At 43.0% G+C, this 14768-nt stretch overlaps 1 long non-coding RNA gene across 1 annotated transcript; it reads right to left on the bottom strand.

The window, feature by feature from the left end:
* Positions 1-9279: 9279 nt before the first annotated feature.
* LOC142418829 (uncharacterized) lies at positions 9280-13967 on the bottom strand. Its single transcript, XR_012778404.1, has 4 exons — positions 13622-13967; positions 12896-12946; positions 11436-11484; positions 9280-10209 (listed from the first exon to the last, which is right to left on the bottom strand). It is a non-coding gene; the product is annotated as an uncharacterized LOC142418829 (long non-coding RNA).
* Positions 13968-14768: the final 801 nt, after the last annotated feature.

The following is a 14768-nucleotide window of genomic DNA, read 5'->3' as shown; positions in this document are numbered from 1 at the left end:
TACTTGTCTAATGTAAATGGCCCTCATAAAGCCCTGATTCAGTCATTTATTTTAAAAATTCTCATTGCTGTTTTGTTTGTGATAAGTATGTACTCAGAGCATTTCCAGAACAACCTGACATACACCAAAATAAGGAAAGCATTTGCGAGAGTTCAACCAGCCTACACTTGGAACATGAAAAACCTCAGGGGAGCAGACTTTGCCTTATGCCTTAAGAGTGAGATCTGAGCTCTGTCAGAGCACAGCAAGAAGAACTTTCTACAGTAAGAGCTATATACCACTGACACTTCAAACGCTGAATCCCAGCCTTCAAACCTGAGCTGAAATGTCCCTTATTTCATCTGTTAAATTGGGAAAAAGGGAGGGAGGCCTCCTCTACAAGCACTAATACTCTAATCATGTTCAGCATCAAATCACTACATTGAATTGTGTCTTAAAGTTATCTGGAAGGTAGGCCTCTCTAAGCAGAATCAATGCAAAAAGTTCCTACCTGACTCTTATCACTGAACAGAGCTAGCTTGATTTAAAGAAATATGATTCAGAAATGTATTTGCACACTTAGCCCTGAGTTCAGCTAGCTATTATTTATAGGTCTTGCTAAACCTTGAGAAGCAGCCTTCTCAAATCCAATAGAAATTCAAAGCCCTTTGCAGCTTACTTCTTCCCTACTATCTCTGCATCAGTAGCCGTATCTTACTACCACCCAGTTCAACATACTAGTTTTATTTTCCTCTTAGATTTTCAAGTAAGCACCTTCTATGCTTTCTATTGCTGCTAGGAAAAAAGCCGACAAAAGACATCCCTCATATGCCTCCTTGAAGCACTCTCTTGCCTGATGTCTACAAAATATGTCAACAGTTGAGCTCTTGGTGCGCCGAGATCACTGCATCATGCTAGGCTACTTTACCTCCACTTCCCTGGGCTCCTCAATACGCTATCGACATCAGTTGTCTCCCGTCTTAGCTTTGGATTGTAAACTGCTTCTTCCAATTGCAAGCTGCTTCTTACAGGTTTGTGCAGTACCTAGTAGAGTGGGTCTTGGCCTATGACTAAGCGCCAGTAGCAGCATCAGTAACTAAAACTAGGGTTTTCACAGGCTTTCCTACAAATTAATATATAACTAAAAATTCATACAGAAAATTCAGTGTTCACAACAGAAAAACTATGCTTAGGAAAATGAGCAAACACACCATGACAGTCTTATTCTGAAGGGCAGATCTTCAGACTACATAGAATAGCATAACAACATTGGTGTCAGTACAATTATGACAATTGATACCAAGGACAGATCTGTCAGTCTTTGAGTAAAACCTACATGATGCATAGATCTTTTTCATAAGGATTTATTGAGTTCAATGTGTTGTTAACAGTTTTCACAGGGCTTTTATTTCATAGCTTTTAAACCAAGATCTCAGTAATCCCATGAGGGAAATAAAAAGTTGTCATATGACCTAAGCACCCAGTGCAATTTTTTTTAAAATGAAGCATTCCTAAACAACCTCACAAGTCAAAGTTATTCATCCCAACTAATCCATGAGGAAATGCAGATGTCAAATCTGTTCTGAACCAATTTGAGCAGTACTCACATAAGTCTACCACCCACATCCTGCTTAGTCAAATCTTCTAAGTTTTCCTCAGTGCTAACGATGGTGTTGGCCAATTTTTTTGAAGATTACTGATGTATGGCTAAATATAGAAAAGACAGCCTAGGAAAAAAAAAAAAGTTGTGAGTCCGTGTATCAACAGGGAGACTTGCAACTACCTCTGACTGTGTCTGGAAACAGCAAACAATCCCACGGAGAAAGGAGGGCTCCAAACCACATCAACAAAAAGACCAGAAATCTTCTGTCCTTTCTATGTCCCTTACTGCTTCTAGGAATCTATCAACATCCCTAATGATCTGATGAACTTCTACCCATTGCAGAGTGTCATACAGAACCATCCCAAGGTCAGGAAAGGTGAGAAATACACCTGCCAGCCAGAGCACAGAGAATTTTGCCTTCTCTAACAGCCTTCAAATACATGGGAATGGCAAATAAAAAATTCAGGTCAAAAACCCCATATGCTTCAGATTATTTTTGCGAGGTTTCAAGGAAGCAATGGAGTAACAGAAGCACAGAAATATCTACCTCTAGCAGAGCAACCAGGAACCCAGCATGGATTTGTGGTCCATCATATTTAATGTTGTTGAGTGATCCAAATGAATTAGTATTGATTTTTCTATATATTTGTCCCTCGCCAAGATGTAATCACTTATTAATACCAGAACTGCTATTCTAAGAGGTATTTTGTCTCCAAATTATTTTTTTATTACTTTTAATATTTGTCTCTTTTTTAACATGTTATTATCAGGGTCAAAGTTCTGCGAGCATGTGTGTACTAAAACTTGCTTAGTACTTTCTGTGGCAAGGACTTATATCCATACCTACCTAATCAGATAACCTGTCTCTCCACCTTTTTCCAAATCATGGCTTCATTAGCCAATGTATATTTATTTCTGACAGATAAGTAACAGCTAATTTGTACAGAATGGTCTGCATGGCACATCAGACTCTGTTTTAGCAACATTCTTTTTTTGACCTCTCAGGAACATACTATTTTTCCAGCACCTTCCCTCATACAACACTAATTTTTTAAAATTAGTTATTTGTTAAGGAAAATACTACCACTATTGCAGAGATCTTGCAAAGTCTCATAACAGTAAGGCAAAATGAAAAGCTTGTGCATTGACACCAGCTGTCAGCTCAGCATTTAGTGAAAATGTTAAGAGACAGAGCCAAGGATGAATTTGAAAGCATAATCTCATATATATCATGATGAATCATATCTTGAAACTTCTTACCTTAACTAGCCTGGAACGGTGATTGTAAGTGAGTTGTAAGCGAGATGTCTCTCCTATTTTGGGAAGTAACTACATAGCATGTGGCAGATTTATGTGCTGGAAGAGTCAAAATTTACTAGCAGCTCTTAAAGATGGTGTGAATATATATTAATTAGCAAAGTTATAGTGGCACCATTGGTAAATTTCCAATTACAGAACTAGGGAGATAGTAGAGATATAGTACTTTAGGAAGCCATGTAGACATAGGCAAGAAAACCAGATAAAAGCTCTACTGTTGATCAGGATTTCTGGTTTAATTTCAGAACAGTATTTTTGCTTCCTTAAAGGTCCAGAGTTAAATCCTAAAGACACGTTTTTGGCCATAAACGTCAGTAATGCTAGGATAACACCATAAAGGTACTAGGATCCAGCATAGTCATAAAGTGTAAGACTTACCTGCCAGCTCCAAATGGCATCAAGGCATGCATATATATGATTGGGACACTTTAGATTTGAATAAAATATACCCCCTAAAATTAACATCACTGGAGAGAGGTAATTGTTCCATGTCCCATACCCCTTGCATCTGTGTTATACCTAGTATTCATAAAAGGTTAGCAAAAAAAAAAGCAATCTAAACCTTTTTTCCAAAAAAAAACCTTTACGACAAGCCTTACGACAAATGTTACATTATAGATGCATAACCACATTGCAATTGAGGAAGTCTGAAAAATAAGCACTGCAAAAATTATATATCTTAAATGCAGACGAGATTAAGCTAGAAGGTAGATCAGAAGAAAAAAAAATAGAGGGTGGATGAGGGTTAGAAGTTTTTGGAAATTATTTGCTCCCTCAGCTGTATTCAGCAGCAGAGGCAACAAACAACTTCACCTGCAGTGTGAAGGGGAAGGGACACAGAGAAGCCCCACCTGAGGTGCAGTTCTGAAACAGGGCTCAGGGACAGAAATGTCTCTTTGGCTTCCACAAGGAAATCCTGTGCGACAGATGGAGCAATCTGTAGCTGTGAGGTACATTTGAAGTTTGCATTTACTTATTTTTTCATATTTCTGTATTGTAACTTTGTTGCCAGTAAATAATCAAGAACTTAGCCCTTTGCTTTACTAATTTTTCTCTGAAAGCATGTCTAGTGCTCAAAATGACTCAAATGATTCTAAAAAATTGGGGTTTTTTTACTTCCATGGAGATAACACACCTAAGCCAAGCAGTCTTCCAGATAGCTAAGAGCCAAGACAACTTCGGAACTTCCAGGAGTTGATCCATTTCCAACCACCTTGCCTCTGCGAGTTGATATTGTGAAATAGCAGGCTGGAAGGAGCCATCTCCCTTGGGGGTATTATCCTGGCCCCCCCTTGCAAAGAAGCAGGTGGTAAAAAGACAGGGCGTGCTTTCAAGAAATTCCATATCATCGCTGAGTGTTATAACTATCTCCTGGTATTTCTGTGAGTGAGAGGCATCCTGTCCTTATCGTATCTTAGTCCATATGTCGCCTTTTCGAATCTTTTTAACTTCATGTCAACAAGCTCATTAACAATTCAGTGCCAAGCCTAAGTAATTGCAGGACTGGTTTATTCTTTAGATAAGAATGAAATAGCCAGCAAGCAATTGCTCTGCGTATCTCGGGTTAGTGCTGCCGGACGCTCCTTTCCTTCGGTCTCCTTTGCTTTGGATAGAACTGCAAGAGTCTGTACTCCCACCCCTGCTTTCTTATCCCTTTATGAGGAGGTGAACAACGCGATGATAGGATCCAATGCCTCCAGGCCCACAGCTCTGTGCAGCAGCAGTAAAGCAGTATGTTGTGCTCTCCACAGCAACTCGGGAGAATTCAGTGAAGAGACTGTACCTGACTTATTAATAATGTATTTATGAGATACTGGGATAGAAAGCCTTAAAATCTACGGGGAAAAAAAAAGCCAACCACATGGGCAGGTGCATTAAAGGCAGTAAGAATTCACCCTCTTAAACACTGAGCATCTACAACTCGCCCCCCTCCCTACAAGCTTAGGACAATCAGCTTTTTGCACAATAAGGTTCTTAAAGACTTGGTTGCTCCTGTTAGTTTGGCAAATTCAGCTCCTAGGCACAGCAGAAGGTTGTTGCACAGGGACAAAGGCTGACTTCTGTGGGAAATGAAAGTTTCTTTCAGCTTGGTTTGACGTGCAAGTAGGAGCTCCCAGACCTTTGACCCTTGCAGACCTCAGCAAATTAGGCTCCTTCTGCAAGGTGCAATTCTGCAATCGTCATTTTTCCTTTCCCTAAATAAACACCAAGTGACAGGCACATACAGAATAAAAGGGGAAAAAACCTACTGTAATTTAGCAACTGAACAGCTCAAACAATCCTCCCCGTGGGGAGAGAGGATAAGAGCAAGAACAAACTTCCAGTAAGAAGTGTTAGTTCAGTGTTAGTAAACAGAGCACATTCGACATCCTTCTGGAAAACACTCCGTTATTACATCCTGACACCAGGAAACAGGGCAGGCTAGGCTACGCTAGGCTAGGAAAATTTCCTGTTGAGAAAGCAGATAATTATCTTCTCTTCCAAAGTTTTAGATGATTAACATTATCTGAAACTTGGGAGAGTCGATTAGAAAGCTCATTCAAGTTCAAAAAATGTAGGATGAGTAATTTGTCTCAGCTACACATATCTGAAAGATCTTCTTCAGGTTCACAGGTAAATCTAAGGTCATCTTCATTTAAGAATATTAATTACACAGCACATCTAATAGCCATATTACAAAACTATATTCAAAATGGCGAAGATCTTAATTCGACTTTAAGGGTTAAATTTACAGTTTTCACAACTGAAAGACAATCATGAGGTTTAAATAAGAATACCAATATAATATTAAGTGTTTCTAATTAGAGAGAAGAATTATTTTTAAAAAACTGATTAACAGTTGTTAAATGAACTGTTAAATTAACTAATAAAATTACAAAACTTAGCATAACTTTGAGATTTCTGATTTCAATGCTTTTTTCCATGGCTAAACCAATTCTTTCTACTTTGCCTCATCCATCTGGGCCCCCGCTGGGAAATGTCATTAATGTTTCAGACCCCACTGAGTAGCAATAGAGCTACTTGCTGAATGGAGATAATTGAAACAGGGACAGGTATTTCTAAAAGTGGTTTCAGAATTCCTTAGAGACACACGTACAAATCTGGTAAATATTATTTAGCTTCCTACAGAAACTGCTGCAGTAGGAGGGGAGATAGCGGTGCTGCTGCTGCTTTGTTTCTGGAGTACAACACAAAACTTTGTTCTGTTTTCTACCAGGTTTCCAGGGCTTAGTCAAAGGCCAAAGTTTCTCTGGTTTGCACCCTGAAAGACACTCAACCTGCTGAAGAAGGAAAGCAATTTTACAAAAAAAGAAACATACATTATTTATTCAGCTGTGCTCTCTTTCCAAAGAGAGTGTCCTTGATCCCGCTGATGTGTACAAGCTCTCTGGTGTAAGAGTCTCCTGGCCGGCATCTCTGAAAGCAGTAACTCAATAAGCGGTGTCTGAAAGACAGCGATTTGGGAGAACGCTGACATGCAGCCATCAGAGCAGCTGGCACCATCCGTTTGCCACTGCCGGCTGATCACAGAGCCTCACTTCTTCACCACGGCAAGCGAATGCCAACTGCTTCCAGGTAGGCTACAGTGGGATTTTAGAGTATTCTGAGTGCTTTAGGGTAACTGCCCGTGCAAACCGTCTTCCGCTGTGGCAAGGGTGGGATATGCCTCCGTGTCCAGAAGAGGTAAGTTAGCTTACAAGGGTCAGAGCAGGCATAGTGCTTATCACATGGGGTCCTGCTCACATGTCGATACCACAAAGGTAACGGGAAGGCTATTGAAAAGCAGAGTGCAAATGGAAGAGTGGTCTACAGAGAGAATATATTCTATCAGGCGTCTGTTTACATAGTCAGCACTTGTCATTTTCACAAGGCTCTGAAGAACCAGGAAAAGCAGGTGTAGGAGCCGTGGAGCTTTCCAGAGACTGAAGGAAGCCCCTATATACACTGCAGTGTATATATTTCTTCATGTGAGCCCGCTCCTGAGAACGGCCAACATGCCCAGCTGTGGCCACCAGGCCTTTATGGCAGAGCCTCTTCAACAGGAGGCCAATTCTGAGGAATATAGGTGCAGCAAGAGGTGCAATCAAGCTTCCATCTGTCCGAGCCCGAGCTCTGTCTCCCTTGTTTATCAGGGACTATGTTCCTATTTTGCAGACATACAGCAGCATCCTCAGTCTGTGAAGTATTATAAGCTGCAAATGACTTGCAAAGCGTGTGCGCACACATGCACTCCAACCATGTAGTACAGCAAGGCACAAATAATTTTTAAGTGACTGAAGTAGATGTTGGCTAAAGGGGTGAGAAAGTCTGCACTACAACACGGAGGGGCTAGGGAACGGTGCTGCCTGTCTCATGGCAGCACCGGTGAGAGGTTTGCAGAGAAAGCCCAGTGGAAAGGATGGGTTTTACACTGCAGGTGGTTTCCAAATGACTGACTCCAACACTGGAAACAGCTCAGGCACAGCAGCACAGAGCTGTGAAGCCCGGTTTGTCCTGCTTCACAGCAGCTTCCTGCATAAACAAGCTCTTTCTTTCACACACCTTTTTACTCTTTCCAAATCCCATCACATTGCAATGCAAAGGAGGCTGAGTTCTGGATATTTATTTTTACCAAAACTGTTCTCATTTCTCCTTAGGTATTTCCACTGAAAATATCCCAGCCGGGTGTAGTGACAGCATCTGAAATGTGATAAGAGATCAGCACTTAGCCTACTTGAAGGGGGTGGAGGGTGGGGGGGATGGTTTTTTATTTCTTCCCTGACATCATGTTGCTGGGTGAAGTGAGAAGCTTTCTGGGCCCGGGGGGGTCCCAGCTTTCAGGAGCCAGAACCGCAGGCTCTCCCTGCAGCCTTGGGCTGTTTGAGGCTGGAGCACCCCACCAGGGGCTCTGGCTGGGGCTGTTTCCCAGCCAGGGTACCTTCAGCCCTCTGAAAGCCATGGCCAGCCCCAGCACAGGGCATGAAGGCAGAGAATGACAATCGCTCCCAAGTCTTCCAGCTCCTCTCCTTCTGCCAGGGGCTTGAAATGCCACCACTCCTCCCAGGCAAGTGACTCGACTGGAATCAGCCCCTGCTGTAGTGGTGCAGGGTCAAGCTGCTGGAAGGATATCAGAGAGGGAAATGTCTTCAGCTGGGCAGTGGATGTGAGTGGATGCAGGATCCTCTAAACTTACTTGGGGATCTTGGAGGTGTCAAAGAATTGCAGTACTTAATTTGTCCAAAGAAGCAAGGTACAGCGCTTGGAAAACAGAAATGCTTCACTGGATTTCAGTTGGATTTAACCCAAAGCTGACATTACCGTGACTAATTCCACTCCTTTCTCCCCTCCCCCCTTCATACCCTCGAACACGGCTAATTTTAGCAGGAAAGTCATGCTCCTTAGTCTCAGCAATGCTCTCTGAAGGTTTTTTTAATGGTTATTCCATTCATGTACTGTGTCTGAGTTAGTCCCAAAGAAAAGCACAGGTCTGCAGACCTAAATATGACATGACGTGATATGCTCCTGGGTTTCCACTTAAAGTGAACAGCTATATCCCACAGTTGAACCACGGTATTATTTGATTCCATCACCCTCGATAGCCTGAAGTTTACAACCTGACTGTGAGCTAACCTCACTTAACGTAGACACAGAAGTCAGGATACGTTTCTTGGCAACAAATAGGATGACTGCATTTCCACAATGAATTGTTTTGGGATTCTCATCCCATCACAGCAACCACATTTTAAAAGAATCACCTTGCTATTATAGCAGCTTTAGTAGTGGTATGGAGCTAAGCAAAAAGTGTATAGTCATCTATTTTGTGGGGGTTGGCTGGAAAGAGCCGGTCAAATCTTTGCTCAAAATAGATGTGCATTATCTCACATCTGCCCTTTTCTTTAGCTGCATCAGTGATCTTTAAGCAAAACGGAGAAGTGTCTAGAACAAAAAAAAAAACCTATCAAATTATAAAGTACCAGAGGGCTTTCCTATGTCTTTGAACAGTAGCTGTTAAAGAGAGGCCAAGGAGGTAAGCTTCACCAAAATTTCAGATTGCAACATTTTCTGGTCACAAATGGCATTGTTTTAAAATTTGCATTACATAAAATATGTTCATTTTGATTTGTATTCCCATGCAATATTTTAAAATGAACCATTTCAAATTATACTTGAAAAGTTTATTATACATTTTCAGTCCCACATAGCTACCCCTGTGATAAGTTATCCCTAGGCTAGGGATAACTTAGATAGCTTAAAAAGCTTAGATAACTTAAAAAGTAAAAAAGAATAGAATATCTCTATTACATTACAATAAATTAACAGGATCAGTACAAATTACTTGAGTACCACTACTGGCAGATCACAAAATAGTGAAAATTATCAAAACAAAATACAAGTGAAAGTACAAAATAGAAAAACACATTTCTGGGCTTTGAAATTAAAATTTTAGAAACTTTGCCCCACCCAAAATTTTTTGAAAGGTGACATTTTGAAAATCCTGGATTTTATTCTGAAGCCAAACAAAAATTAATTTCAAAAGGTGCACATTTTGAAAGTTGATAACAAGGTGTTTTCCCTGAAAGCAGTAGCTTCTTCTACACCATCAGTGTGAACTGAAGTGAGATTCAGAGAGCATAAGGTCTCATAGGCCAACAGGAGAAAGGCAAGTTTTAATCAAGATTTCTCCTCCAACTTAAAGGGAAATTCTGAGACTTTTTGGAAGACTTCAGACACTGTCAGATGACAGAGGCAGGGGAATCCATATCCTCTTTTTCAGTGACATAATTTGCAGTCTTGCAAAACTAGGCTGAAATGGCTTCACATCTTATGAGAGTCATTGCCCACACAGAGAAGCCAAAAAACTTACTGCCTATGGGCAGAAGAATCCCAGAGAGCAGAAATAAAGGGAATAGGCTAGAGATTTCTGTTGTGTCCCCAGAGGAACTGGATCTGAGGGCATCAAAGAGCGTGCAGAACTTTTTGAAATACATTTGAATATTGTCTTTGAAATAGGAAGAATGGGAAGACATGAAAAGCAATACGAGAACCGCTGATCTGCATCGCTCTGCTCACTGCCTGTGCAGGTAGCACATCATGGCGCTGAAACTTCAAGCCCTAGTGCCTGCCACCCGACTCTGAGAAGGCACCAGAACAACTGGCCCTGTTTTAATGGCTCATGACAGGGAGCAGAGCTCAGTCACTCTCCAAATTGGGCCGGTTACTTGCAGGTTTCCCCTCCTACTCCAGTACGGCTGTAAGTGCTTCAGGTAGGGTGGACCTCCTGCCTTCAGATCTCATCATCGAGGAGTACTAGGGAGTCAAAGTTGACTGATCTGAATGAAAAGAGGAGAAAGTAAAAATATTGGTGTCTTCTATTTATCAGCTGTGCCTAGTGAACGCATTCCCTTCCAGTGAAGGATCACCTTACCCATTTCAACATTTTATCTTTTTTTTTTTACAAAATTAGATTTTCTCTGAACTGTTCCCCCAGACTTGACTTGAAGACTTAAAGAACATATGGTGCAGCCTGACCAGAGTAAACCTTGCTCAACTGTAAGGCTCACAGTCAGATTTCACAAGATGGCTCTTCCCTCGCACATAAAACCAGCAGAAAACGTCTTTTTCTCTTTTTTTTGGTAAGCCAGTATAGGAAGCCAAACCAATTCACCAACAGGCCAGGTGAGACTCAGGGCCAGGGCTTGTTTGAGAAAGGAAAGGACAAAAGAGGTCCTATATCTTTAGCCACTTGCAAACCTTTTCTCAGGCTCAGGTATCAGATCAAACCTCACCCCTAAGAAGAGCAACAGCAAAATAAAGACTATGGGCATTCCTGCCATCCTTGCTTCTGTTTAGATACCACCTCAAAGAAAGGGCCTTGTGCGCCTTTGTCACCCGGGGTTGGCTTCTTCAGGGGTAGGGCGGGAGGAGGAAGTTACCTGTGGTGCAGACTCCCTGCCACCCGTGAAAGCCCAGATCCAGCAGGCTTTTCCAGCTCTGCTCATTCTGGCCATCCACGCCAGCACCAAGACTGGGAATTAAGCTGGTGATAGCACAAGGTTAATGACAGAATTGCACCTGCTTACACACAAGCACAGGCCAGCCATAATCTGGTCTGCATGGGTAAGTGGTTTATAGGGAGAAAAAACCTCTAAACCACAGAAAACAAGAAACTGAAACCAAGTGTGGCCCAAAGTTGTTTTGTTTTAGATCAAATGACACATACATAGTTTTTGAACCATAGAATTTATGTGCTTTCTTAGTGATTAATATTTAAAAAGATTGTTTGGCACCGGACATTCAGTACATGTCTTGCAAGGACTTGGCACAGAGAAGAGGCAAGTAATCAGAAATGTGCCAAAGACTTGTCAAGGAAAAACTTACGCTCAATACTAATCAAGCTCAACTCTGTGCCAGTCCTCCCACTCATCCTTTCATAGGAGAGCTAAGTCTTTCAGCATGAGTCTGCCCATGCTGCTTCAGAGACAACCAACACCTTCCACAGTCAGTTGACAACAATGAAAGTTTGGGAGGCTGAAAACAGCAAAAAAATACAACTCACCTTCTGCTCTGCACCAAGGATTGCTGCTGGGTGCAGAGTCCTGTCTGTTCTGCTCAGGGGAATTCCAAGAGTAAAAGACTTAGTTTGCAAGTCTGTGGCACTAAGAGATGAATTTCAACATGCCCCCCACCCGGCATGTTTCGGTCCCCAGTGCCGGTGCCACTGCAGCTCAACAGCAGCCACCACCTTTTTCTGCTACGGACAAATTCATGCTAGAGGCCGTAGCAGAGACACCGAACTCATTAGCGTTGTCCCCGTGTGGATGAGAGATGCAGATGCAGAGCAAAGTCATCTCCTCCTTTGGCACCTTTCGCGTGCGGCGTGCTAAAGGGCTCCCCAGGCTCACAGCCCGTGCCCGGCAGCAGTGTGGGGCAAGGACTCAGGGATGGGTTTTGTCTGGCTTGCCGAGGTAAGGTGGTGTGCCCGAGCTGTGTTTTCCTACTCTTTGTAGAGGAAAGCCTCGCACAGGACAGCCGCGGCCACCACCTCCCGGAGCCAAGGTCCTGCCTGCTCCCAGGGAGGCGAGCGCCAGCTGAGCTCACGCACGTCCCTCCTCCCGCCCAGCGCTCACGAATTGCGCTCGTCGCCTCCCGTAACAGGGGAGAAATCAAGCGGCTGCCTCTGTGAAAATATTTCCTCTTCTCCTCCACCTTTCCTCCCAGGGTCTGAGGGTGCGCTGGCAATATTAACGAGCGCAGCCCACAAAAGCCCTGCAGAGCCCGGCACGCTCGTGTCGCAGGATGGAGATGGGAAGGTTAATTAGCTTGCCGGGGGGCGCGGGAAGTCCTTGTCGGAGCCACCGGTGCTGTTAGTACTCCCGTCATTTATTCACATGGCAACAACCGTTTTCTGGATGACTTGCATCCAGGAATTAAAACAGGGAGGGCTATTCACGCCACCTGATTTTTTGCACCTAAATTAGAAGACTAGTCTCCCGAAGTGCCTAAATTAAGTAAGTGCTTTGTATCATCTCTGGAGTAATATCTCTATCTCCAATGACTATAGAGAGACCCTGGAGACACAAGTCTCTGCCTGAATATAGGTGATTATAGTTAGCTGGTGAGTACCCCTGTTTCCTGTACAGTTTATGTAGCCTGCTTTCATTTAGGCTTAAAAATAGGATGCATCAAAAATCTTCTGAGGATCAAAACCAATTTACACAATTTGCAATTGCATGTGCATAGAAAGTTTCACTGACTTCAGGAGCATGGTCTGAAAATATTTTTAGAGATATCAAAACGTGTTAATGTCACATGCACTATAAACACACAGGGTACACGTGTTTAAACATCTGCAGGGTCAGAACCACATTTGGCTGGGAATCTGAACCAAATCCACTTTTAAAATTTTGCCATTTAAAAAAATATGTATATTTAACACTACACTGAGAGAAGAGCTTTTCCAAAAAAATAAAAACAAAGCAGCAGTCGAGTTCTCCCAGAAGACATGTGCTCTCCTACCTGCCGCAGTTAAATAGTATTCCAGAGTCGCGCACATCACACACATTGCCACTGAAACACAGGAGAGAAGACAGGCAGAATTTGTGTCACTCTGGCAAACAGCATTAGAAAAAGAAAATTAATCTTCCCAGCTTCCAAAGCACATCGCAAACATTACAAGAGAAAATAGATATATTTTGAGGGTAGTCATTTTCTTTCTTTTTTTTCCCCCTCTTGCAAACCCTTTTCTTTCTCTCTCTAGCCCACATTTCGAAATGCTTAAAAAAATAACACTTCCACATCATTTCTCCAATGTTCATTTCCTGCCAGGGAAAGTCAATGTTTCGATCAGCAAAGATGATCGTCACAGTGCAAATCATCAGCCCAAAGTCGCTTATTTTTCCAAACTGACTGGAGCAGGTCCCTCGTCCCCCCAGTGGGAGATAACACACAGCCTGACAGCCCGGACGCACCAAAGGGAGGTGGGTGGGAAGGGGCCGGTGCAGCGGAGGTGCACGCCCTGACTATTTGCTTTAGAGAGGCACAGCTCAGAAACAACAGAAATCTTCTGGCTCTAATCCTCAGCTTGAAAAATATTAAGGTCAAAACAAAACCCTGAAGAAGCAGCTAACATTTAAATATTGCAATTGTTCAGGGACATCAGCAGGAAAAGGAAATGTAGCCACTGTTGCTGGCACGTCCGATTTTGTTGCTCTCCTCCCTTTTAGCAAGGGTTCACACACGTACTCAGAAGTCCTGCACACCAGAGTGACCCTTGCTGCTTCTCTTGCTGAAGTCTGCAGTAGGGAAACACCAATGTACTTCAGAAAACATTTCAGGGTCTCTCAGCCCAGGACTGGCAGGGGTGACACTGTTCTGCTTTCTCTCTCCACTGGATGGAGAAAGCATGGTCAGGCTACTACAGAGAAAAGGAGTGCTGGACCCCAGCTTGCAGTGCTGTAGTACTTGGTCTTTCCTGCTGCTCCAGCAAGGAAATTCTGCAGGATGCAAAGTCATATTAAAAATTGTTCCCTTCCCCATTGCCAGATGAATAGGCCAGCGATGGCCGTGAGAAGAACAGTCCTCTGTTGGTGGTGGCTTCAGGTGTAAACCATGACCTCAGAAACAAATCTTTGTTCAAAGGCAAAGACAGAACAGTACAGAATTAAAAACTTTTCATCACAACTTTAATTTCAGTGTAACTTTCAGCCTTATGACCTGAACAATAACTTTTATCAGTTTTACATTCCCTCTGCTTTTTCCCCTTAAAATAAAAATCTTTGTAAATTATTATTGTTGTTGTTATTAATCACACTTTCTACAGTGGGACCTACAGCACCCAGGATTAATGAGCATGTAGCCAAGCGTTAATGTAGATAAATGGGATCTACCTTCCTCTACTTCAAGCACTTACCTCCTCGTGGTCCATGCTGGAACAAACAGGTCAGACAATGCATATTTCTGTGCATCCCTATGGCACTAACCTAAAAGCCAACCCTACGGAATACCCACAGAGTAGCAGGACCCCAGGGAGTTCACGGTCTAGGTAGGCACAACAGAAACGGGAGAGGGGAGAGGGGAAGTGGTGGGGCAGACGAGCGGAGCGTGATACGTGGAGGAAGGGAAAGGCATATCAGTTGGGACAGTGGGATGATTTCGGAGAGAACTGGAAAACACTAGAGAGAGAGAAGGCAAAAAGCGCTGACAGAGACAGCACGAAGCAGCAGCAGTAAGAAGGGCAGGCGGAGAATGAAGGTAAGGTCACGCAACTTCTCAGATAAAGAGGGAGCCAGCACATCCGCACAGGGCAGAAGCAGCCCAGTCACAGCTGCACAAAGTCCTTTGGCTCATCTCAGCTCCCTGGCCCAAGAGCCTCCAGTGCTGTCCCCAACAG

Source organism: Mycteria americana, chromosome 1 (genome assembly GCF_035582795.1).
Source record: "Mycteria americana isolate JAX WOST 10 ecotype Jacksonville Zoo and Gardens chromosome 1, USCA_MyAme_1.0, whole genome shotgun sequence".
Classification (NCBI taxonomy): Eukaryota; Metazoa; Chordata; class Aves; order Ciconiiformes; family Ciconiidae; genus Mycteria; species Mycteria americana.
Note: the sequence above shows the minus strand (reverse complement) of the source record. Positions and strands in the feature narration are given on the sequence as shown.